Raw genomic sequence first — 17,391 nt, 5'->3', positions numbered from 1 at the left:
CTGATAAATTAGAGCTCTCCTGAAACATTTATATGCATAAATATTACGGCTGAAATTGTTCAATGTGACACCGGGGGAACATGAAACTCTTCTGATATTCTTGGAGGGTGGAAAGTTTTAGTCAGATGCAGCCTTTCATGAGGAAACCCAGCCACCAGAATGACAGAGTTACGTGGGCCCCATATATATATCTTGGCTATCTTTCCAGAAGATACAGTCTAGCTCAGCCCTGAATTGTTGGGCTATATGTAGAAATCACTGTGTGAAACTCTATGGTCTACATTATGCAGGAGGTCAGAACAGATGATCGTAATTGTCCTTTCTGGCCTTAAAATCTATGGACTCTATTAAATCTTACATAAAACAGAGCTTATTCAGACAAGGAATGTGAAAACTACGTGTAAAATTATAATGCTAATGTATTTTAAATAGGGATTTTTAACCTAACCCAGTGTAAATCTAATTCTTCAAAAACTGATTTTTAATTTATTAAAACATAAATAAAATGAATATAAATTAAACTGCTCTGTACTTTCAATCTCTCACTGAAACAGAGTTTGAATCCATGTTGATATTTAAAATATTAAGACATTTCATTTGAAATGAAAAAAACCCTAATATTTTAGAACAAAACCCCAAGTAAATAGTAACATTAATCTGGTCCTTATCACAGAGGGACCTTTTCAAACCACCAGCATCTGCCTCTAAACATAAACTGGCTTCCTCAAAACTGAAATGCACATGAGAAAGATTGGCATCTGGTAATGAAAGTATTGCTTCCTGGATATGTTGGGTAAACATCATTTTGATTAAATCATTTGGGGTTTAATAAAGAAGAATGGATGGAGCAAATACACAACAAAATTGGTTGGATCTGTGTCAGGAGCAAAGTATATATATCCTATTTTGTGATTTTTTTTCCTAGCTGTCTCAATGTTTTTGAGCACACCAAGGATGTAAAAAGAAGCTTCACAGAATATTTAGAACTTGATTTAAAGACAACTACAACTTCACATAAATGTGAAAGATACATGCTTGTGAAAGATTTTGCATGGTTGTACAGCTCGGTTCATTTAGATCCTATATAGCAGTAGCTGATACATCCTGGGTCAGGGGACTATACTGTACTGAAGCATCAGGATGGACTCGTTGATATCATGGGACTTTTCCATCTCTAACTACCATGATCCAAAACCATTTGGCCCAGAAAAATAATGAAAGTGCTACTGTGTTAGGTTCTTACTGAGATAGTGGGTGTTCCAAACTCAGCCAGTAGGTGGGGCACAAAGCTACAAACTCAGCTAGGTGGAACCACAATCATTGTGCTGCATAATAGTCGAGTATTTTGATTCATAAAAAGCATAAATCCTACAAGATGAATAATAATAGGAAAATGAAATGACTGCTTTTGCCCCATAGGAATAAATTTCGTAAAGGCCTAGAATCCAAGATGTTCAAGCAAATATTTATTTAGTGTGATTTATTTATTCACATTTGCATGACTGTTCTATATGATCATGGAGATGGCTTATTTAGATTGTAAAGCTTCTAAATGTTTCTGCTGAGTGTGAATTTTGGTCAGCTGCCTGGGCCTCACAGAAGTCCGTTCCCATCCCCATCCTCCGTGTAAACAAATATACAGTAAAAGAATGTAGACATTGTAAGAGCTATCCTACATATTGAATATGAGAAGGAGGAATCGCTAAGGAACCGCTAGTTTACTGATGCACTAAGGCCCATTCAGAAGAATCATAGAAAAATAACTTTTTAAGGAAACAAATCACCATTAAAGACATTAACAGTATAAAGCATTGCCTTTATGGGTTGAATGACTCCTGAAGAATCATCATCATACTTTTGCTATAGTTTATGCATACAATTGATTTTTTCATTAATATCAAAACTATATAGAACTTAATGTATGAATGTGTATATTTATTTTTCTCCCAGTTTTATTTCTAATGTGCCTCAGACTATGAGCAAATGTGAATTTGTGTCTGTTAGTTCAGTAGATATTTATTACCCTTAAAGGAGGGGGACAAAAATCACATTTCTAAGTGCTCCCTCCACACACACACACACACACACACACACGCATGCACGCACACACACACTAGATCTGCTGTCTGTGTACCACTCCCCTATTGTTTTCACTGTAACTGATTTTGGCACCAGCTCTTTAGCACTTTGGAAGGGCCTTCATTAGCACTGGGATACTGTCCAAAAGGAATCCAGAAAAATCAACACATGGCTGCTCTTGTTCTCATGATAAATGACAGCTTTGGCTGAAAAACAACAACAGTAAGGAAGCAAAACAAAAACCAAAAAGCAACAAGGGTAGCCATAACGTGAATAGAGGAAGTCAGACATGACTAACTCAGCGTAGATGGGGGAAATGGGCTTGGCTGGGGGGAAGGGGAGGGGAGAGGCGATCTTGGATTGGCACTGCATTAAAAAAGGTAGTTTGTCCTCTTTGCTGAGATGGGTGGGGCATTCTCTACGGTGAGAAGGAAAGAGGGTGAGCTAAAGAAAATGGGGACAGCGTCGAGCCAGAGCCCACTGCTTTGGTGATATGAACAAACAGGCAGCAGCAGACAGTAGGCTACAGAAAATAAAATGCCTGCTGCCTTCACCCACTATGAAGGGGAATCTATACCCTTTAAATAAGATGAAGATTACAAATGAAGAGAATATATTAGTGCTGTATGAACACTGTTTTCCAATGAAGGTTTTACAGTTTAATCCCGCAGTCCTTACTCAGGCAAAACTCCCCCTGACTCCCGTCCTGAAGGCTTTGCCCACTGACTTCAACAGGAGCTTTGCCTCAACAGCAGTTCAGGATTATATCCTAAGTGTCTAAACTAGAGCTAGTTGGGATTTTTTGCACAACATGATTTTTCCTTGAAAAACATTTTTTTTTCAAAAGCAAAACTTCATAAAAATTTGTCAGTGGTTTTGCCCCCTCCCCGCCTGCCCCCCGAAATTTTCTGTGATGATTTTTACCAAAATGTTTACAGAAATTTTAATTGAAAAGTCTCCAGAACAGTTATTTGTAAACCAACATTTTTAATAAAAGTCATTTTCAATAAACAAAATGTTTTGGAATCTATGTTAATAAAAATTATGGTAACAAATATCATGAAAAATGGGTCAAACTGGAAAGTAACTTTTTCAGAAAACAATTTCCTTGTTTTTAGCCATCTCCAGTATAAATTATTAAATACTATTTGGGAATGTACCAGAATTGGTAGGAAATTGCCTTAAGTCTCTAAAACCTAATTTCGGACCTCATTATGTAAACTGAAAACTCTTACATTTCGGCCCTGATGCCACAAATACCAGCATGTGCTTAACTCTATATACAGTGAGGAACCCCACTGACTTCAGTGGGACTTCTCACAGTGCACAGAGTTAAGCAAATGTCATTTTAGGAACAGGGTCATACTCAGTACAGTAAGTAAGCCCTTAACTAGATTTTTTATGTGTAAGGCCACAGACACATGTAGATGCGTATAAAATAGCCACAATAAAAGGAGAAACTCCTGGAACTATTTGAAAATTGGGTTTTGTGCATTTCATTACAAATCTGAAAATGTACTTCTTTTCCAGGGAAAATAAATGCATTTCTGAGTGCAAATGAACCCAATCTGAGCAAGTTGTGGCTTTGAAATTTGAAATTCAGTTTTCCCATTGTTTAAAATGAGAAAATAGTGAGTTTATTGTATTCCATGGAAATGCAAAATTTGAGAAGCACAATAGTGCTCCAAATGAAAAAGCAATATTTTCTGGAAAACATTCACTAGCTTTGTACCATGCCCGTCTCATACAATCTTGGAAAATATCAGACAACTGGTTAACTTGAGAATACACTCAAAACCCTCACACATTATCTCCATTGCAACTTGTTCATTATCACACACAGCATCACCCATTGATTGTGAATATATATCTCATTAGAAAACAGACTGCGTGCTTACAAGAAAGAGTTTTGAAATGCTTCCTCTTGAAGTTCACCTCTTTATGGGGGAAACAAATAACAATTATAGATTCCCAGACTGTCTACGACAGTGATTAGATGAAGCTATTTTATTAGATCCCAGACCCAAGTCTAGATCTATGCAAAACATTCATAAAAAAAAACCACACACAAATTCATCATTTGGTGTTTTGTTACAGATTTGAAGCTCAGATGGGGTTTGCTATAGCTTCTGAATCTGGATCAGGTTTAGAGCAAATTTGGATCAATTTCTGGTTTTGTAGCAACATAAAACTAGGAGCTTTCAGTGGTTTCAGATGAGTTTCATTTAAAGATTTGGGGTTTATTCAGACCTACACATCAAAAACAAATTCAGGGGCACACATGGATCAAAGCTGAACATTACCCACAACTCCCTCTGCAAAGCTAAATCACTCAGAACAATCAGTTAAGAGATTTCTAAATTCCCCTTCAGACCCACCCAATAAAACTTTCATCAAATTGGTAGATCCGGTTGATATAAAACACAAGTCTGTCTTAATGCAATTTGAAGTTGTGGGCTGCCTTCTGGGAGAAGGGCAGATGCCTGATGTACCTTAAGCTGATTCCGTTTTTTTCTGCTTTATGCCATTAAAGCACTTGTTCACCATATCCCCTACCATGCTGCCATCAGGGAAATCTAAGTTTGGCAGCAAGCTGGGATCCCTGCCTCTAAGCTGAAAGAGGTTGAGCTATTTGCAGAAATAATGCTTTCCAGACGTACTAAACAGCACTCAGCTTTCCAGATGGAGTGGCATTAGTGTTGCTTCCAGCCATTTCTTCACCTTCTGGTGTACTTGTCACTCCTCCCTTACGTACCCTGAGTCTTGCGTTTTGGAGACTTTCTGTATTTTGGGAATCTCCGATATCTGCCTGCATCTCACACCCTCAGGAAGATGCTACAGATTGTTGGAATGCTGTTCCCCCCAACCCCCACCAGCCCCCTGGAATGCAACAGATTGTTCACTGAGGAAAGCAGAGGCCTTGAAAATCGCCAAACATTAGGGAACCCCCAGCTCCTCCTGGATTTGATATTTTTACTTAAAGTCCTTACAAATGAGAGGGTTTGGCATGTACGCTGCCGGCTAAATAGACGTTCTGATGGCAGCCAACTTCAAGGGATTGAAAGAGACAGAGAAATTCAGTGATAAAGAGGTAACCGCCCTATTGCAAAGCCAAAGCTTTTAACTGTCCCATGAGGCCTGCAGACTGTCTGGTCCAATGACTAAGAGCCAAGCCTTGAACTTGCAGTTCTTGGATCTGCAACACAAAAGGCTAGCCCAGCCTAGGTCAGCTGGATCCTATGCAAGTTGAAAGTCAAACAACTGGAAATTGTGAATCCCCCATGGAAGAAATCCACCGAACAAGCATGTTGATTTTGGCAACAGCACACAGTCGCTCTGTTCTAAAGATGAGTTGACATGTTCAGATTCACAGATTAGCCATTTCTAAAAGGTTAATTAAATATTACCATTGTTTTCCAAGCTATTAATGTATGTTATTCTATTTCTCTGTATTAAAAAAAATTGGGGTTTCTGAGTTAAACACATCACATGGCCCCCTTCCCCATGAAGCATTTTTTAACACAACCTCCCCTTTAAAAATATCAAATGAGCTGTCATCTCACAAAAGCCTGAAGCTGAGATGAGATTTTTGGAAGCAAATCCTAGAAAAAAAAATTCTCCTTCTGTAAAGCAAAGCATTTGACATGTAGTCTTAGCTTGTGACTGAGTTTCAGAATGACCACACACTATAAAAGGACTATATCAAGGCTGAAAGAAAAGCCCAGTATCTATCAGCCCTTCTTTACCTTGTGAAATTACCAGACGTTGTAGCCCTCAAAGATGTTACTAACTGAAAGCATTAGTCAGAGCCAGGATGAGAGACAGCCAGGTCTCTGTGGAATGCTGGGATAGAAAACTTCCAGACATTACTGCATTCATGCACCCAACTTGCATAAACTTCTTACCATTTTTGTCCTGGGGCTTTCCTAAACATATAGGACTGTTGTGTGTAGGTTTGGAGGAAGGAGGGGAGATAAAGAAGGGGAGGAGGTTACAGAATTAAGAACATGGAGCCTGACTCACCATTACCCTGTAATCTTGTATGAAAAGCTACCAGGCTGCTTTGGTAGAGGTTTTCACCCAAAGGTACAGGGCAATGGTGTGTCTCTGCCCAATAGTGTTATGATTAGGACTGAGGAGTGGGAATCAAAAGAACTGACTTCTGCTCCCAGCTGTGACCTTGAACAAACCAGATTCTTTGCTGCCCTGCAGCTGACACTCACTTATGCCAATGCACGCCGGTATTGAATGCTACTAAATCCAAATGGTACCATTTTGCACAAATGTAAATGATTTGCACAAAGTGCAAGGTAGGGGAGAATCAAGCCTCACCTTGGCTGTGTCTCATTGTGCCTCTGTTTACCCTTCTGTAAAATGGTGATAATAATACACCGTTGACTCTCAGGAGTGTCAAGAAGCTTAATTCATTGATTTTGGCAAAGACCCAGATACTAGTTAGGCACCTAAATAACTGAGGATCTGAGCCAAGTGCTTTGAGATCCTCAGATAAAAGGTTCTATGCAGCTGCAAAGTATTATTGTGTCACAATGGAAGGTGATTTTGTATATTAGACAGCTATTCCTCTGCAGCCTGACTGCGACCATCAAATCCACATTATTTGTATAAACTGAAATCACACTTCAACTCAGTTTCCAAAAAGAGTGTGCATGGGTCTCAGTTCTGATTCAGGATCCGTGCCCAATCAGGCCTGATCACGAGCTAGTGTAAATTGCTGCAGTTCCATTGACTTCAATGGGGCTGGTGTGATCTACACTGATTGGTGATCTGGCTCACAAGCTATTTAGATTCAGTATTACACCATCTGGCCTTATGACTCCAAAAAACAATTCCCCTCCGCCCCTTTACATGCATTCAGGGACTGATGTGGGAGTATCACTTCTCTCTCATGCCACTCTGTGGCAAGCAGGTTTCTGTTTCACTCCCCCACCTAGTGAAGGAAAGGGCAGTGTCACATTCTCTCCTGCGAAGGCGCTATAGAGCTGATGGTGTGTCAGGAGAGAATGCCGGGGGGCCACCTCTTCTATTCCCTCACAATAGAGTGAAAAGGACAGAGCATCAAGACCAGATGTCTCCTTCACCCTCACCAGGTTCTTCTTTCCTCACTAGGCCTGGCTTCAAGGATATATTTAACTGAACAAAAGCTGCTTATGTGCTTTTGAAGATCAGGGCCACAGTCAAGAGGGAGGGAGAGTTAGACTATGGCTACACTAGGTATATATATGTGCTCTGACCCATACTTCCAGAGAAGCACACCAGGTCAGGCTCAACACCCACCTAGGTACATGTCTAAGGGCTTTGACTATGGATGATGGGACCCTGGACAACAACCCGCAGCTCCACAAGCAGAAAGCCGGCTATGCACGAGCTTGGCGTAACGGCAGGGGCAGAGGCAGATCAGTGTTCCATTTGGTTCATCTAAGAATAGGCAGAGCTGGCTGAGAACTGAGTGGGATTAGAGAATACTTTCTCCAAACCTGAATGTCAGTGACGCTAGTCCATATAGTCAAGATATTTAGGGAAAATATGGTATATTTGGCTCGAGGCGAAAGTCTAATGTGTTAACTCTCCTAGTCTCCCTTACCTAGTCCAGCACTTCATTACACTGAGCCATTTGCTAGCCTGTTAAAACAGGAGCAGTCAGATCTGAAATGAAAAGGAGCCTGTTATTTATTTCTGTCGAGTTCTGCTTGGAAGGTTTGAAGATTCCTCTTAACAGGCATTTTACTAATAAACAAAAAGTTATCCATAGTGTGACGCCTGCAAGTTGGTGAACAATAAATCTTAATTACAGCTAAACGCCAGAATTTGCAAAGAATAAAGTAACATTAGTCAACTGTGAATTGGTCCTGACTCCTGCTTCTGCTTTGGCTAGAGATGCAGCTGCAGGAATACATAAATTAGTTTTTGATTTGTTTGTGCCAGTACAATCAGTTGTAGCTGTTTCTTAAGAGCGTTTCCAGAACTAGTGGGCTTATTGGCATTTATCCTATTCGCATCTCTGATGCAGGTGACATCTGCAAAGTTTTATTTTAAACGACTTTTAGTATTGTACTTAGGTTAATAAGAAAGCACTATTTTTAAGTATCTCGGCAGTTTTCCAAAGTGTAGCTCAGTCTCATGACATCTGCTCAGTTGATGCTTGTTACCTTTGGGTTTATTCAAGAAACCTTCTGAGTAACCCTTTTTGTTAGCAATCTGCTTTACAGGCTCTGCAGCAGACTAGCACTGTTGTGCAAATATAGTCACTAGTGGAGGGGGGAGGATTTTCTGTGCTGTAACAAGCTCTTTGGTATTCTAGCACTTACATGTCATGATGTGAAATAAAATCACCCAGTCCTCCTCCTCCTCCTCATTTTCCCCCCTTTGTGAGATTCCACCATCTTTATACAAGTGCTGGAATTTAGTCATCAGCAGTACAACTCAGTTTGATCAATTCAGGGTGGTTTCCATCCTAGAACAGGAATCTTGGCACTGAAAGGGACTTGCTAGGGGAGGATTCAGGTTCTGCACCCCAATTATCAAGTTGCACATCCTCTAGTTCAGGGATCGGCAACCTTTCAGAAGTGCTGTGCCAAGTCTTCATTTATTCACTCTGATTTAAGGTTTCCCATGCCAGTCATACATTTTAACATTTTTAGAAGGTCTCTTTCTATAAGTCTATAATATATAATTAAACTATTGTTGTATGTAAAGTAAATAAGGTTTTTAAAATGTTCAAGAAGCTTCATTTAAAATTAAATTAAAATGCAGAGTACCCCGGACCAGTGGCCAGGACCCGGGCAGTGTGAATGCCACTGAAAATCAGCTCGCATGCCATCTTTGGCACGTGTGCCATAGGTTGCCTACCCCGGTCTAGTTTTAAACCTAGCAATGGGACAAATCAATATGGAAAAATATATGTACCTCCAAACATCTGAGGATATCTGCCTGTCTATAAAGATAAAGGGACAGATGTTTAAAGCTATTTAGACACCTCATTCCCATTGATTTCAGTTGGAGTGAGGCACCTAAACACTTTTAAAAATCTGGGCCAAAGTGACTATTTTAATAGCTAATAGTGGTGTTGGTGGGGCAGAGAGTGCTGATAAATTACATTGGCTGAGTAAAGCCTCATTCATCACAAAGCAACAAAGGAGTCACAGACTAAATTGCAACCAGTATTCATGATAAAAAAAGAAAACAATTTTATGGGAATTCTACTTGTAAGCAATAGGATTTGGTTTATATGCAAGAATGCAAGTTTCCTTGTTGAAATGTAAAACCCATACTCTTTATGAGATTCACCTTTATGACAACTAAAAGTAACCTTGTAACAAAGTGTCGCTGATAAACCAAACCAGTTATTGTGGGAGTGTCCATATATTAAACCAAAGCATAAAGTGTCTTTGCTAGAGCAGCGTTTCCCAAACTGTGTTCTGCGGAACACTGGTGTTCCACACGATGTGAATAGGTGTCCCGTGAAAGAATCGTAATTTTAAAAAGGGTCTTTAAATTTTTTTTAATTTTAAATTTGGCAGAATGCAGAAACACCAATCCCATTAAATCCAAATTTGTATTTCTGTTTATAAAAATAGATTTTCCTAGTAAAAATCTAATTTGTTTGGTGTTTGTGTATATATAAAAAATGTTTTTTTTTAAGTAGAACACTGTTTTTAATTTTGACTCTTGCACTTGATTTTTGTACTACTTTATACACGCTTTCCAGTTAGAAATTGTTAGTTCAAGTTCTTTTAAATTTGTATTTTTGCTTTGTTTTATAAAATAAAATATATTTGAGCATAAATAATGCAATTTTTTATTTGAAAACCAAATGACTACAAAATAATATTATAAGTGTTCCGTAATAGGCTAAAAAGTGTCCCATGGTCAAAAAAGTTTGGGAAACGCTGTGCTAGAGGATCAAACAGAGACTGGATTATTCTTTGGGGACATCCTTCTCTATACACTAAATCAAACTCTACAGATTAAACTGCTATAGAACCACAAACTTAAACCAAAATAACGCAGCTGAAATGGTGCTTTCCTTTCCATCATGCTAAGAACGTTAGTTCCACCCTAAACATGTAAGTGTGATCCAAGATCTCCTGCTGGTATAATACGATGTAGCTGAAGTCAAAGCAATAAAGCTGTAAATGGAATTATGTTGATTTGCATCACTTGAGGATCTGGCCCAGTTTTTATAATCAAGTACTAGTGTCAGTTCAGTATAATGCTTGGAGTTTGGGTATGGAAAATCTGGATCACTCTCTACATACACTTCAGACCTTCCATTTGATCTTGCATTGTGATTTTTCTGGATCCTGATACCATCACCTCCAGGGTGACATTTGAATCTTTAGAGACGTGTAAAAAGTCTGAATGGACTTACACTCCTTCTCTTACAAAAAGTGCCCAAGGATCTTTAATGAACCTAACTGCTTGGGACACCAGTTTAATATATTTAGATGACATCTCCAGTAGTACCATGCACCTTAACACAACTTTGGGGCACCGATGCAGAGCATTGACTCAGAGCAAATGGAACCATGAACAGAATTTCTTGTAGCCCCTAGATATTCTTTGTAGGTCTTTCATTTAAGTATTGACCAAGTATGGCCTTCCTTTGCTCATGAGATCACAGCTCAAAGTAGGAGATTTCTGATTAGTGAGACTGTTCCTAGTTGAAGTAACAGTATTTACCGCAAAGACCAGGAGCAGATCAGAAGTGGATGGAGGCATGCCACATCCCCTAAACCACCAGGATAGTGCAGGAGTCATCAGGATAGAGGGCCAAATGAGGTGGAATAACCAAATCCTAGTTCCATTGGTATCAATTGACTTTAATGGGAAATTAATAGACTCTGACTTCAGAGTCCAATGTTGGTAAGTAGTTCTCAGTTTGGGACTAGCATTAGTAAAAAGTGTCAGTAGTAGACAACATGGTTTTATGAGGTGGAAAGATGAGTGTTGATTTAAAAAACTGATTGTTCCGCTTGAAGCAAATTTCATGACACATCACTGTTGGAAAGATCAGATTTTTGTCCTTTTTTACCAGCAAAACTGTGCTAGTTTGAGCTGAGTGAGTACACTGGAGAAGGAGAGAAAGCTCAGGGCATTGTTAAGAAGTAGGACTGGTTGAAGAGCCGTTCCCTCCCCCCAAATTGTTGATATTGTCAAAAGTTATATCTGCCTGTTTGGAAAGATGGGTTTTTTTTTTTTGTTTGATTGGTTGGTTGGTTTGTCAAAAATCCATTTTTGATGCAATTTTTTGTCAGGGTGGCCCTCAACTCTTAAGGTGTGGAGCACTTCATCCATTCTTTTACTGAGCAGCTCCATCACCTCGAACAGGAGGTCCTGAATAGTGTCTATACCAAACTTTCTTGGTATTCCAGATGGGAACAACCCAGAGACCTGCTTCATGGCCATCAACCTCATGGCTGTGTCAGAGACATCCAGGACTAGGACTGATAATATCCCTGAATTACTCCTAATGTCCTGTGGCATTTTCAACAAGAAAAGAGTCACACTTTCCTGGGGCAGGAAATTATATTTGGCAAACAATGCCTGGTAGTTGGCCACATGGTGTTGCAGTGAGGCAGAAGTGGAGCTTTGTGCCTGAAAGCTCCAGCTTTTTGCAGTTCGACTTTTCCTGCACTGCTGCAACTATTAACAATCCTGAGTTTGGGAGGGAGTAGAAGCCCTCAAAGCTTTTGGTGGGCACCTGATAACACTTTTGCACCTGTTTAGAAGTGAGCTGAGTGGCGGCCAAGGTTTGCCAGAACCACTTGGCTAGCTCTAGTAAAGTCCTTGCTGGTGGAGTGTGATCTTGGCCAGGGTTGATGTGGCCAAAATGTCAAAGAGTTTATGGGATTTCTCCTGTATGACTGTTATTTCCATACCTAGGGTCTCCATGATGTGAGTGAGGAGATCCTGAAAAAGCTTAATCATCTGCAGGACAGTCCACCACAGGTCAGTAGGGGCTAGTGATGGCAATGATGACAATTCTTTCAGTAGACTAGGCATGCTATTGTTCTTCTGTTGCTCCCCGCTGCTGACAACGGGCTCTGGCATCGATGCCACTACGGAGCCTGATCTCCTCTCTTCCAGGAGCTACAAGAGGAAGATCTGCTGTGAGACACTTGAGATGATGGTTCCCAGCAGGGCCAATAGGTCATGTTATATGCATGGTCAGCCCATTGCCACTCGCACCTCTTTTGTGGTGGTGCCCAGTGACAGGAATTTCTGGTACCAGCTCTACCCTTGGGGCAGGGACCATCTTCTTGTTGTGTTTATATAGTGCCTAGCACAAAGGAGTTCTGATCTATGACTAGGGCCCCTAGTGCTATGGTAATACAAACAAACAACAATAATAAAAGATCACTCTCAAAAGGAAGAGTAGAGGCACCGTTACTCAATGCCAGGGAGAAGGCATAGTGAAGAAGAGTAATACTCTTCAAATAGTAGAGCCGTGTGGTAAGGTCTTAGGCCCGGTTCCTGCACTGGGCACTGTCCAGTTACCAATGATGTCCCTGTTTGGTTCCATGAGGGCACATCTCAGGCTCGTAATTCACATGATGGTCAGCGCTGGTGATGGTGTTGATGCCAGATTGCAGAACATCGCTCCTGTCTTCATGGAGGATTTAGCTCTCTGTCTCTGAAGGGTTGATGCTGCTTCTCCTCCCTATGTTTGGAGCTGTGTTTGGGCCCTTCTGGGCTCTTCCTTTCAGAATCATCCTTGTGTTGGGATGGTGGTGTCGGCTCTGATGATGTTGTTGGTTCCAATACCAAGTCTGTTGGTGCCGATGAGGTTGTTAGTGCCACCGCTGGTGTAGCAGCAGCCAGTGCCAAAGGCCCTGGTTTCTAGATAGTTAGTAGGTCTCAACGTGGTCAATGCCAGTTTTAATGGTCTCTTCTTTCCTACAATCCTTTCATTGCTAGAGACCGGAGTTTGGGTCTACTCAAGGGACTGCTTGTTTTTCTTCTTTACCTGTGAATCAGCTACAGTTTTTAGGAGGACCATGCCACTTTTTACAGCTCCTTCCCTCACCCACTTTTCCTATGCATTCCCTGAGCTGAATGGATCTGGCACAGGAAGAAAGGTAGCCTCAGAGAAGAGGAACAACATTGTGCCTTCCCCTTATGCACAGCCCAGCTTGGGTTCCTCTGCAGGGTTATCCCCATATACTGCACAGCTGGCTGCAGCCAAAAGCTGTATTTGTTGTGTAGATTAATAGAGTTCAGTTTCCTGTGCTGTTAATCAGGTGCCTTTAATATCACTTAATTCACTTTTTAAAAAGTTACCATCTTTTTATTCTCTTTTTTAGTTCTTCTCCTGTTTCCTAGGAAAGGACAATCCCCTGAATGGTATGTCAGTGGCTCAGAGTTCTGATTAAACTGAACTCGGTGCAATGAAAACAGCATTTTTTCATGCACCAGACGAAAGGACTGACCTGCTCTCTCTGAGTTTCTTCTGGGTCAGGATACCCAATTAACCTGCAGGCCCTGGTATTGACAGGTACCTGCTCTTCAGTTTGAAATCAAGTCACTCTCCTGTTTGGGAGCTTCACCATTCACACTGCGTTCCTGTTCTTCAGTCTGATAGAACAAAGCAGCTGCAGCCACTATTAAAAATGAAAACACAGCATCATTCAATATGTGGCTTATCCTCTCCCATGGAAAATATGGTCCACTTTGAACTGCCTCCGCACCTCACATGGCAGATGCGCCTACCTCCTCCATCAGGGCCGGCTCCAGGCACCAGCTTCTCAAGCAGGTACTTGGGGCAGCCGTTCCGGACAGGGGCGGCAGTTCCAGGTATTCGGCGGCAATTCGGCGGACGGTCCCTCACTCCGCCTGGGAGAGAAGGACCTCCCGCCGAATTGCCGCCGCAGATCGCGATTGCGGCTTTTTTTAGATCGCGATTGCGGCTTTTTTTTTTTTTTTTTTGGTTTTGGCTGCTTGGGGCGGCCAAAACCCTGGAGCCGGCCCTGTCCTTCATAAATGGGGACTAAGACACAAGCCTATTTGCGACTTCAGAAACAGAATTCAAACTATGGCCGCATCCGGCCCTCCAGACATTTTAATCTGGCCCTCGAGCTCCTGCCAGAAAGCGGGGTCCGGGGCTTGCCATGCTCCAGTACTCCAGCCAGGGAGCGGGGTCAGGAGCTTGCCCCATTCCACGTGGCTCCCAGAAGCAGCGGCATGTCCCCCCTTTCAGCTCCTACGCATAGGAGTAGCCAGGGGGCTCTGCACACTGGCTCTACCCCAAGCACTGCTCCCACCACTCCCATTGGCCAGGAACTGCAGCTAATGGGAGCTGCGGGGGTGGCGCCTGCGGACAGGGCAGGGCACAGAGCAGCCTGGCTGCGCCTCCGCATAGGAGCCGGAGGGGGGACATGCCGCTGCTTCTGGGAGCTACTTGAGGTAAGTGCTGCCCGGAGCCTGCACCCCTGACCCCCTCCTGCGCCCCAACCCCCCTGCCCCAGTCCTGATCCCCCTCCCACCTGCTGAACGCCTCAGTCCCAGCTTGGAGCACCCTACTGCACTCCCAACCCCTCATCCCCAGCCCCACCCCACAGCCCGCACCCCAACCCTCTGCCCCAGCCTCAGTGCCCCCTTCCACACCCTGAATGCCTTATTTCTGGCCCCACCCCAGAGCCCCACCCCCAGCCAAAGCCCTCACCCCATCCTGCATCCCAACCCCCAATTTCGTGAGCATTCATGGCCAGCCATACAATTTCCATACCCAGATGTGGCCCTTGGGCCAAAACATGTGCCCAGCCCTCACCTAAAGGAATCAATTGGATCACCTAATTAGACCGAACATCAAATGATGCCATTTTTAAGCCATGCAAAAGAAGAAGATTCAATATGAACTGTTATATGCATGGGTAACACTCTATAAAGTTCAATTACGTTGTAACTGTTTAGCTACTAAGATCACATGCCCACATTTAAGTGTTTGCAAGATCAGGTCCCAAATAAATGCATAAATCTTTTTCTAACCCACCTCTGCCACTATCTATCCAGAATCATAGGACTGATCTATCAATACACCTAAAGTCAGTACAGAACCAAGTCCCACTGATGTTTGTTTTAACCTGACGTAGAACTAAGAGTTGGGGGGGGGGAGCATTCCCAGCTTGAGGAGACATATTCGTGTTCGCTCTCACCAAGCTAGTGCACGAAAAATTGAGTGCAGCCGTAGCAGCACAAACAGAAGGAAGCACTAGCTGTCCCAAGTAGATGCCTAAGGTCTCGGATGGGTACATACTCCTGGTAGCAAGCCCGTGCTGCCACTTATGCTGCTGTGGCTACACTATTTTTAGCACACTAGCTCAATGAGAATCACTCCCCCAGCTTCAAGTGTAGACATAGCTTAAGTGCAGTTATCCTCCAGACCTGAATCTCCATTGCCCTGCACCACATGTAATCATTTAAATCAGTGCAAAGAGAAGATAAAACACTACCAGATTAGAATGAACACAGGAGCTGCAGTACAATAGAGAATCAGGCCCTCTGTTTCTATCAGCAAGCCATACTGCATTTTCTCTTGTATGGTATTCATCCATCTAGCTCACTCTCTTTAAATACAGACAGAGAGCTAACTCATTCGTGATTTTACATAGGACAGTTTGGAACAGATGGAGCCCAGGAAACAGTGGTCTATACCCTCCTTTGAGCTGATTTTAATCAGCATAGATTTAACAAAAGTACAATGATTTGGGATGGACATTTTTGTTATAGTTTAATTTCATACACATGCTCTAGACTTTTTGACTCTACCATACTGTAGAATGAAGAATTATATGCAAGAATATCCTACAATTGCCTCATAGATGCTAATTGCTAAACTTCCCAGGAGTCCTAGCTTGTCTGCATCCCAAGACACTTTAAGGGCTTCTAGTCATTAGAATTCCCTGGGTTTCTAACTCCCTTCCTTGCAAGCCATCTGGTCTCTCTGTACTCCAGCTGTAGTCCATCTTCCACTCACCACTCACATCTGATCTTTTTACTCTGTGCACCTGAAACAACCCTAGCCCAATCTATCAAAGAACATAAAATTAGATAATTAACCGGGCTTTTCCAACAGCTTCAAATGATCAATCCATCTTAAAAAAACAAACACTTTCTTTCTACCATAGCCAATACAATATTAAAATGGGGGTGACAGGGTTTTTTTGGTGGAAAGTCTGAACCCACTCAAACTTCCTAAGATTAAAATTTCCTAATAGGACAAAAAAAGTTATTTTCTTTTGTGTATTTCTTTAAGGGGTTGTTCCCTTAACGCTTGCTGGTGGGATATTTTGACTGACAGCTCACTCCTACCCTCCCACTGACTAGCCAATCAAAATGTGGCATGTAAATGAAGGTACTATCTAAAGGAAGCAGCAGGCAGGGAAGGTAGAATAAGTGGTGTTCAAGTGGCAGCAGCTGGTAGTGTTCTGAGGGAGTATGATTGAATGGTGGCAGGAGGTAGAACTGATGCGAAAGGATTGTTATTCCTATATTCCACCTTGTCCCACAGCTTAGAATCTATCATCTTTACAACAGAGCTGGGGTTTTCCTCATTTTGTTTCTTTCCTACTTTCCACATTATGAGGCAATACTGAAAATGGATTATTTGAATATTTTACAGTCAGTAAGAAGGAAACAAAACTCCTTACAATAAGTCTCTTTCTGCAAGGCAGTCTTTTGTTATGGTACAATGAGCTGTACTGTACCAGCAAAGTACCTGTGATTCATAGATTCTAGGACTGGAAGGGACCTCGAGAGGTCATCAAGTCCAGTCCCCTGCCCTCATGGCAGGACCAAATACTGTCTAGACCATCCCTGATAGACATTTATCTAACCTACTCTTAAATATCTCCAGAGATGGAGATTCCACAACCTCCCTAGGCAGTTTATTCCAGTGTTTAACCACCCTGACAGTTAGGAACTTTTTCCTAATGTCCAACCTAAACCTCCCTTGCTGCAGTTTAAGCCCATTGCTTCTTGTTCTATCTTTAGAGGCTAAGATGAACAAGTTTTCTCCCTCCTCCTTATGACACCCTTTTAGATACCTGAAAACTGCTATCATGTCCCCTCTCAGTCGTCTCTTTTCCAAACTAAACAAACCCAATTCTTTCAGCCTTCCTTCATAGGTCATGTTCTCAAGACCTTTAATCATTCTTGTTGCTCTTCTCTGGACCCTCTCCAATTTCTCCACATCTTTCTTGAAATGCGGTGCCCAGAACTGGACACAATACTCCAGTTGAGGCCTAACCAGCACAGAGTAGAGCGGAAGAATGACTTCTTGTGTCTTGCTCACAA

Source organism: Chrysemys picta, chromosome 2, assembly GCF_011386835.1.
Source record: "Chrysemys picta bellii isolate R12L10 chromosome 2, ASM1138683v2, whole genome shotgun sequence".
Classification (NCBI taxonomy): Eukaryota; Metazoa; Chordata; order Testudines; family Emydidae; genus Chrysemys; species Chrysemys picta.
The sequence above is the reverse complement of the archived record's forward strand: the minus strand, read 5'-3'. Positions refer to the sequence as shown.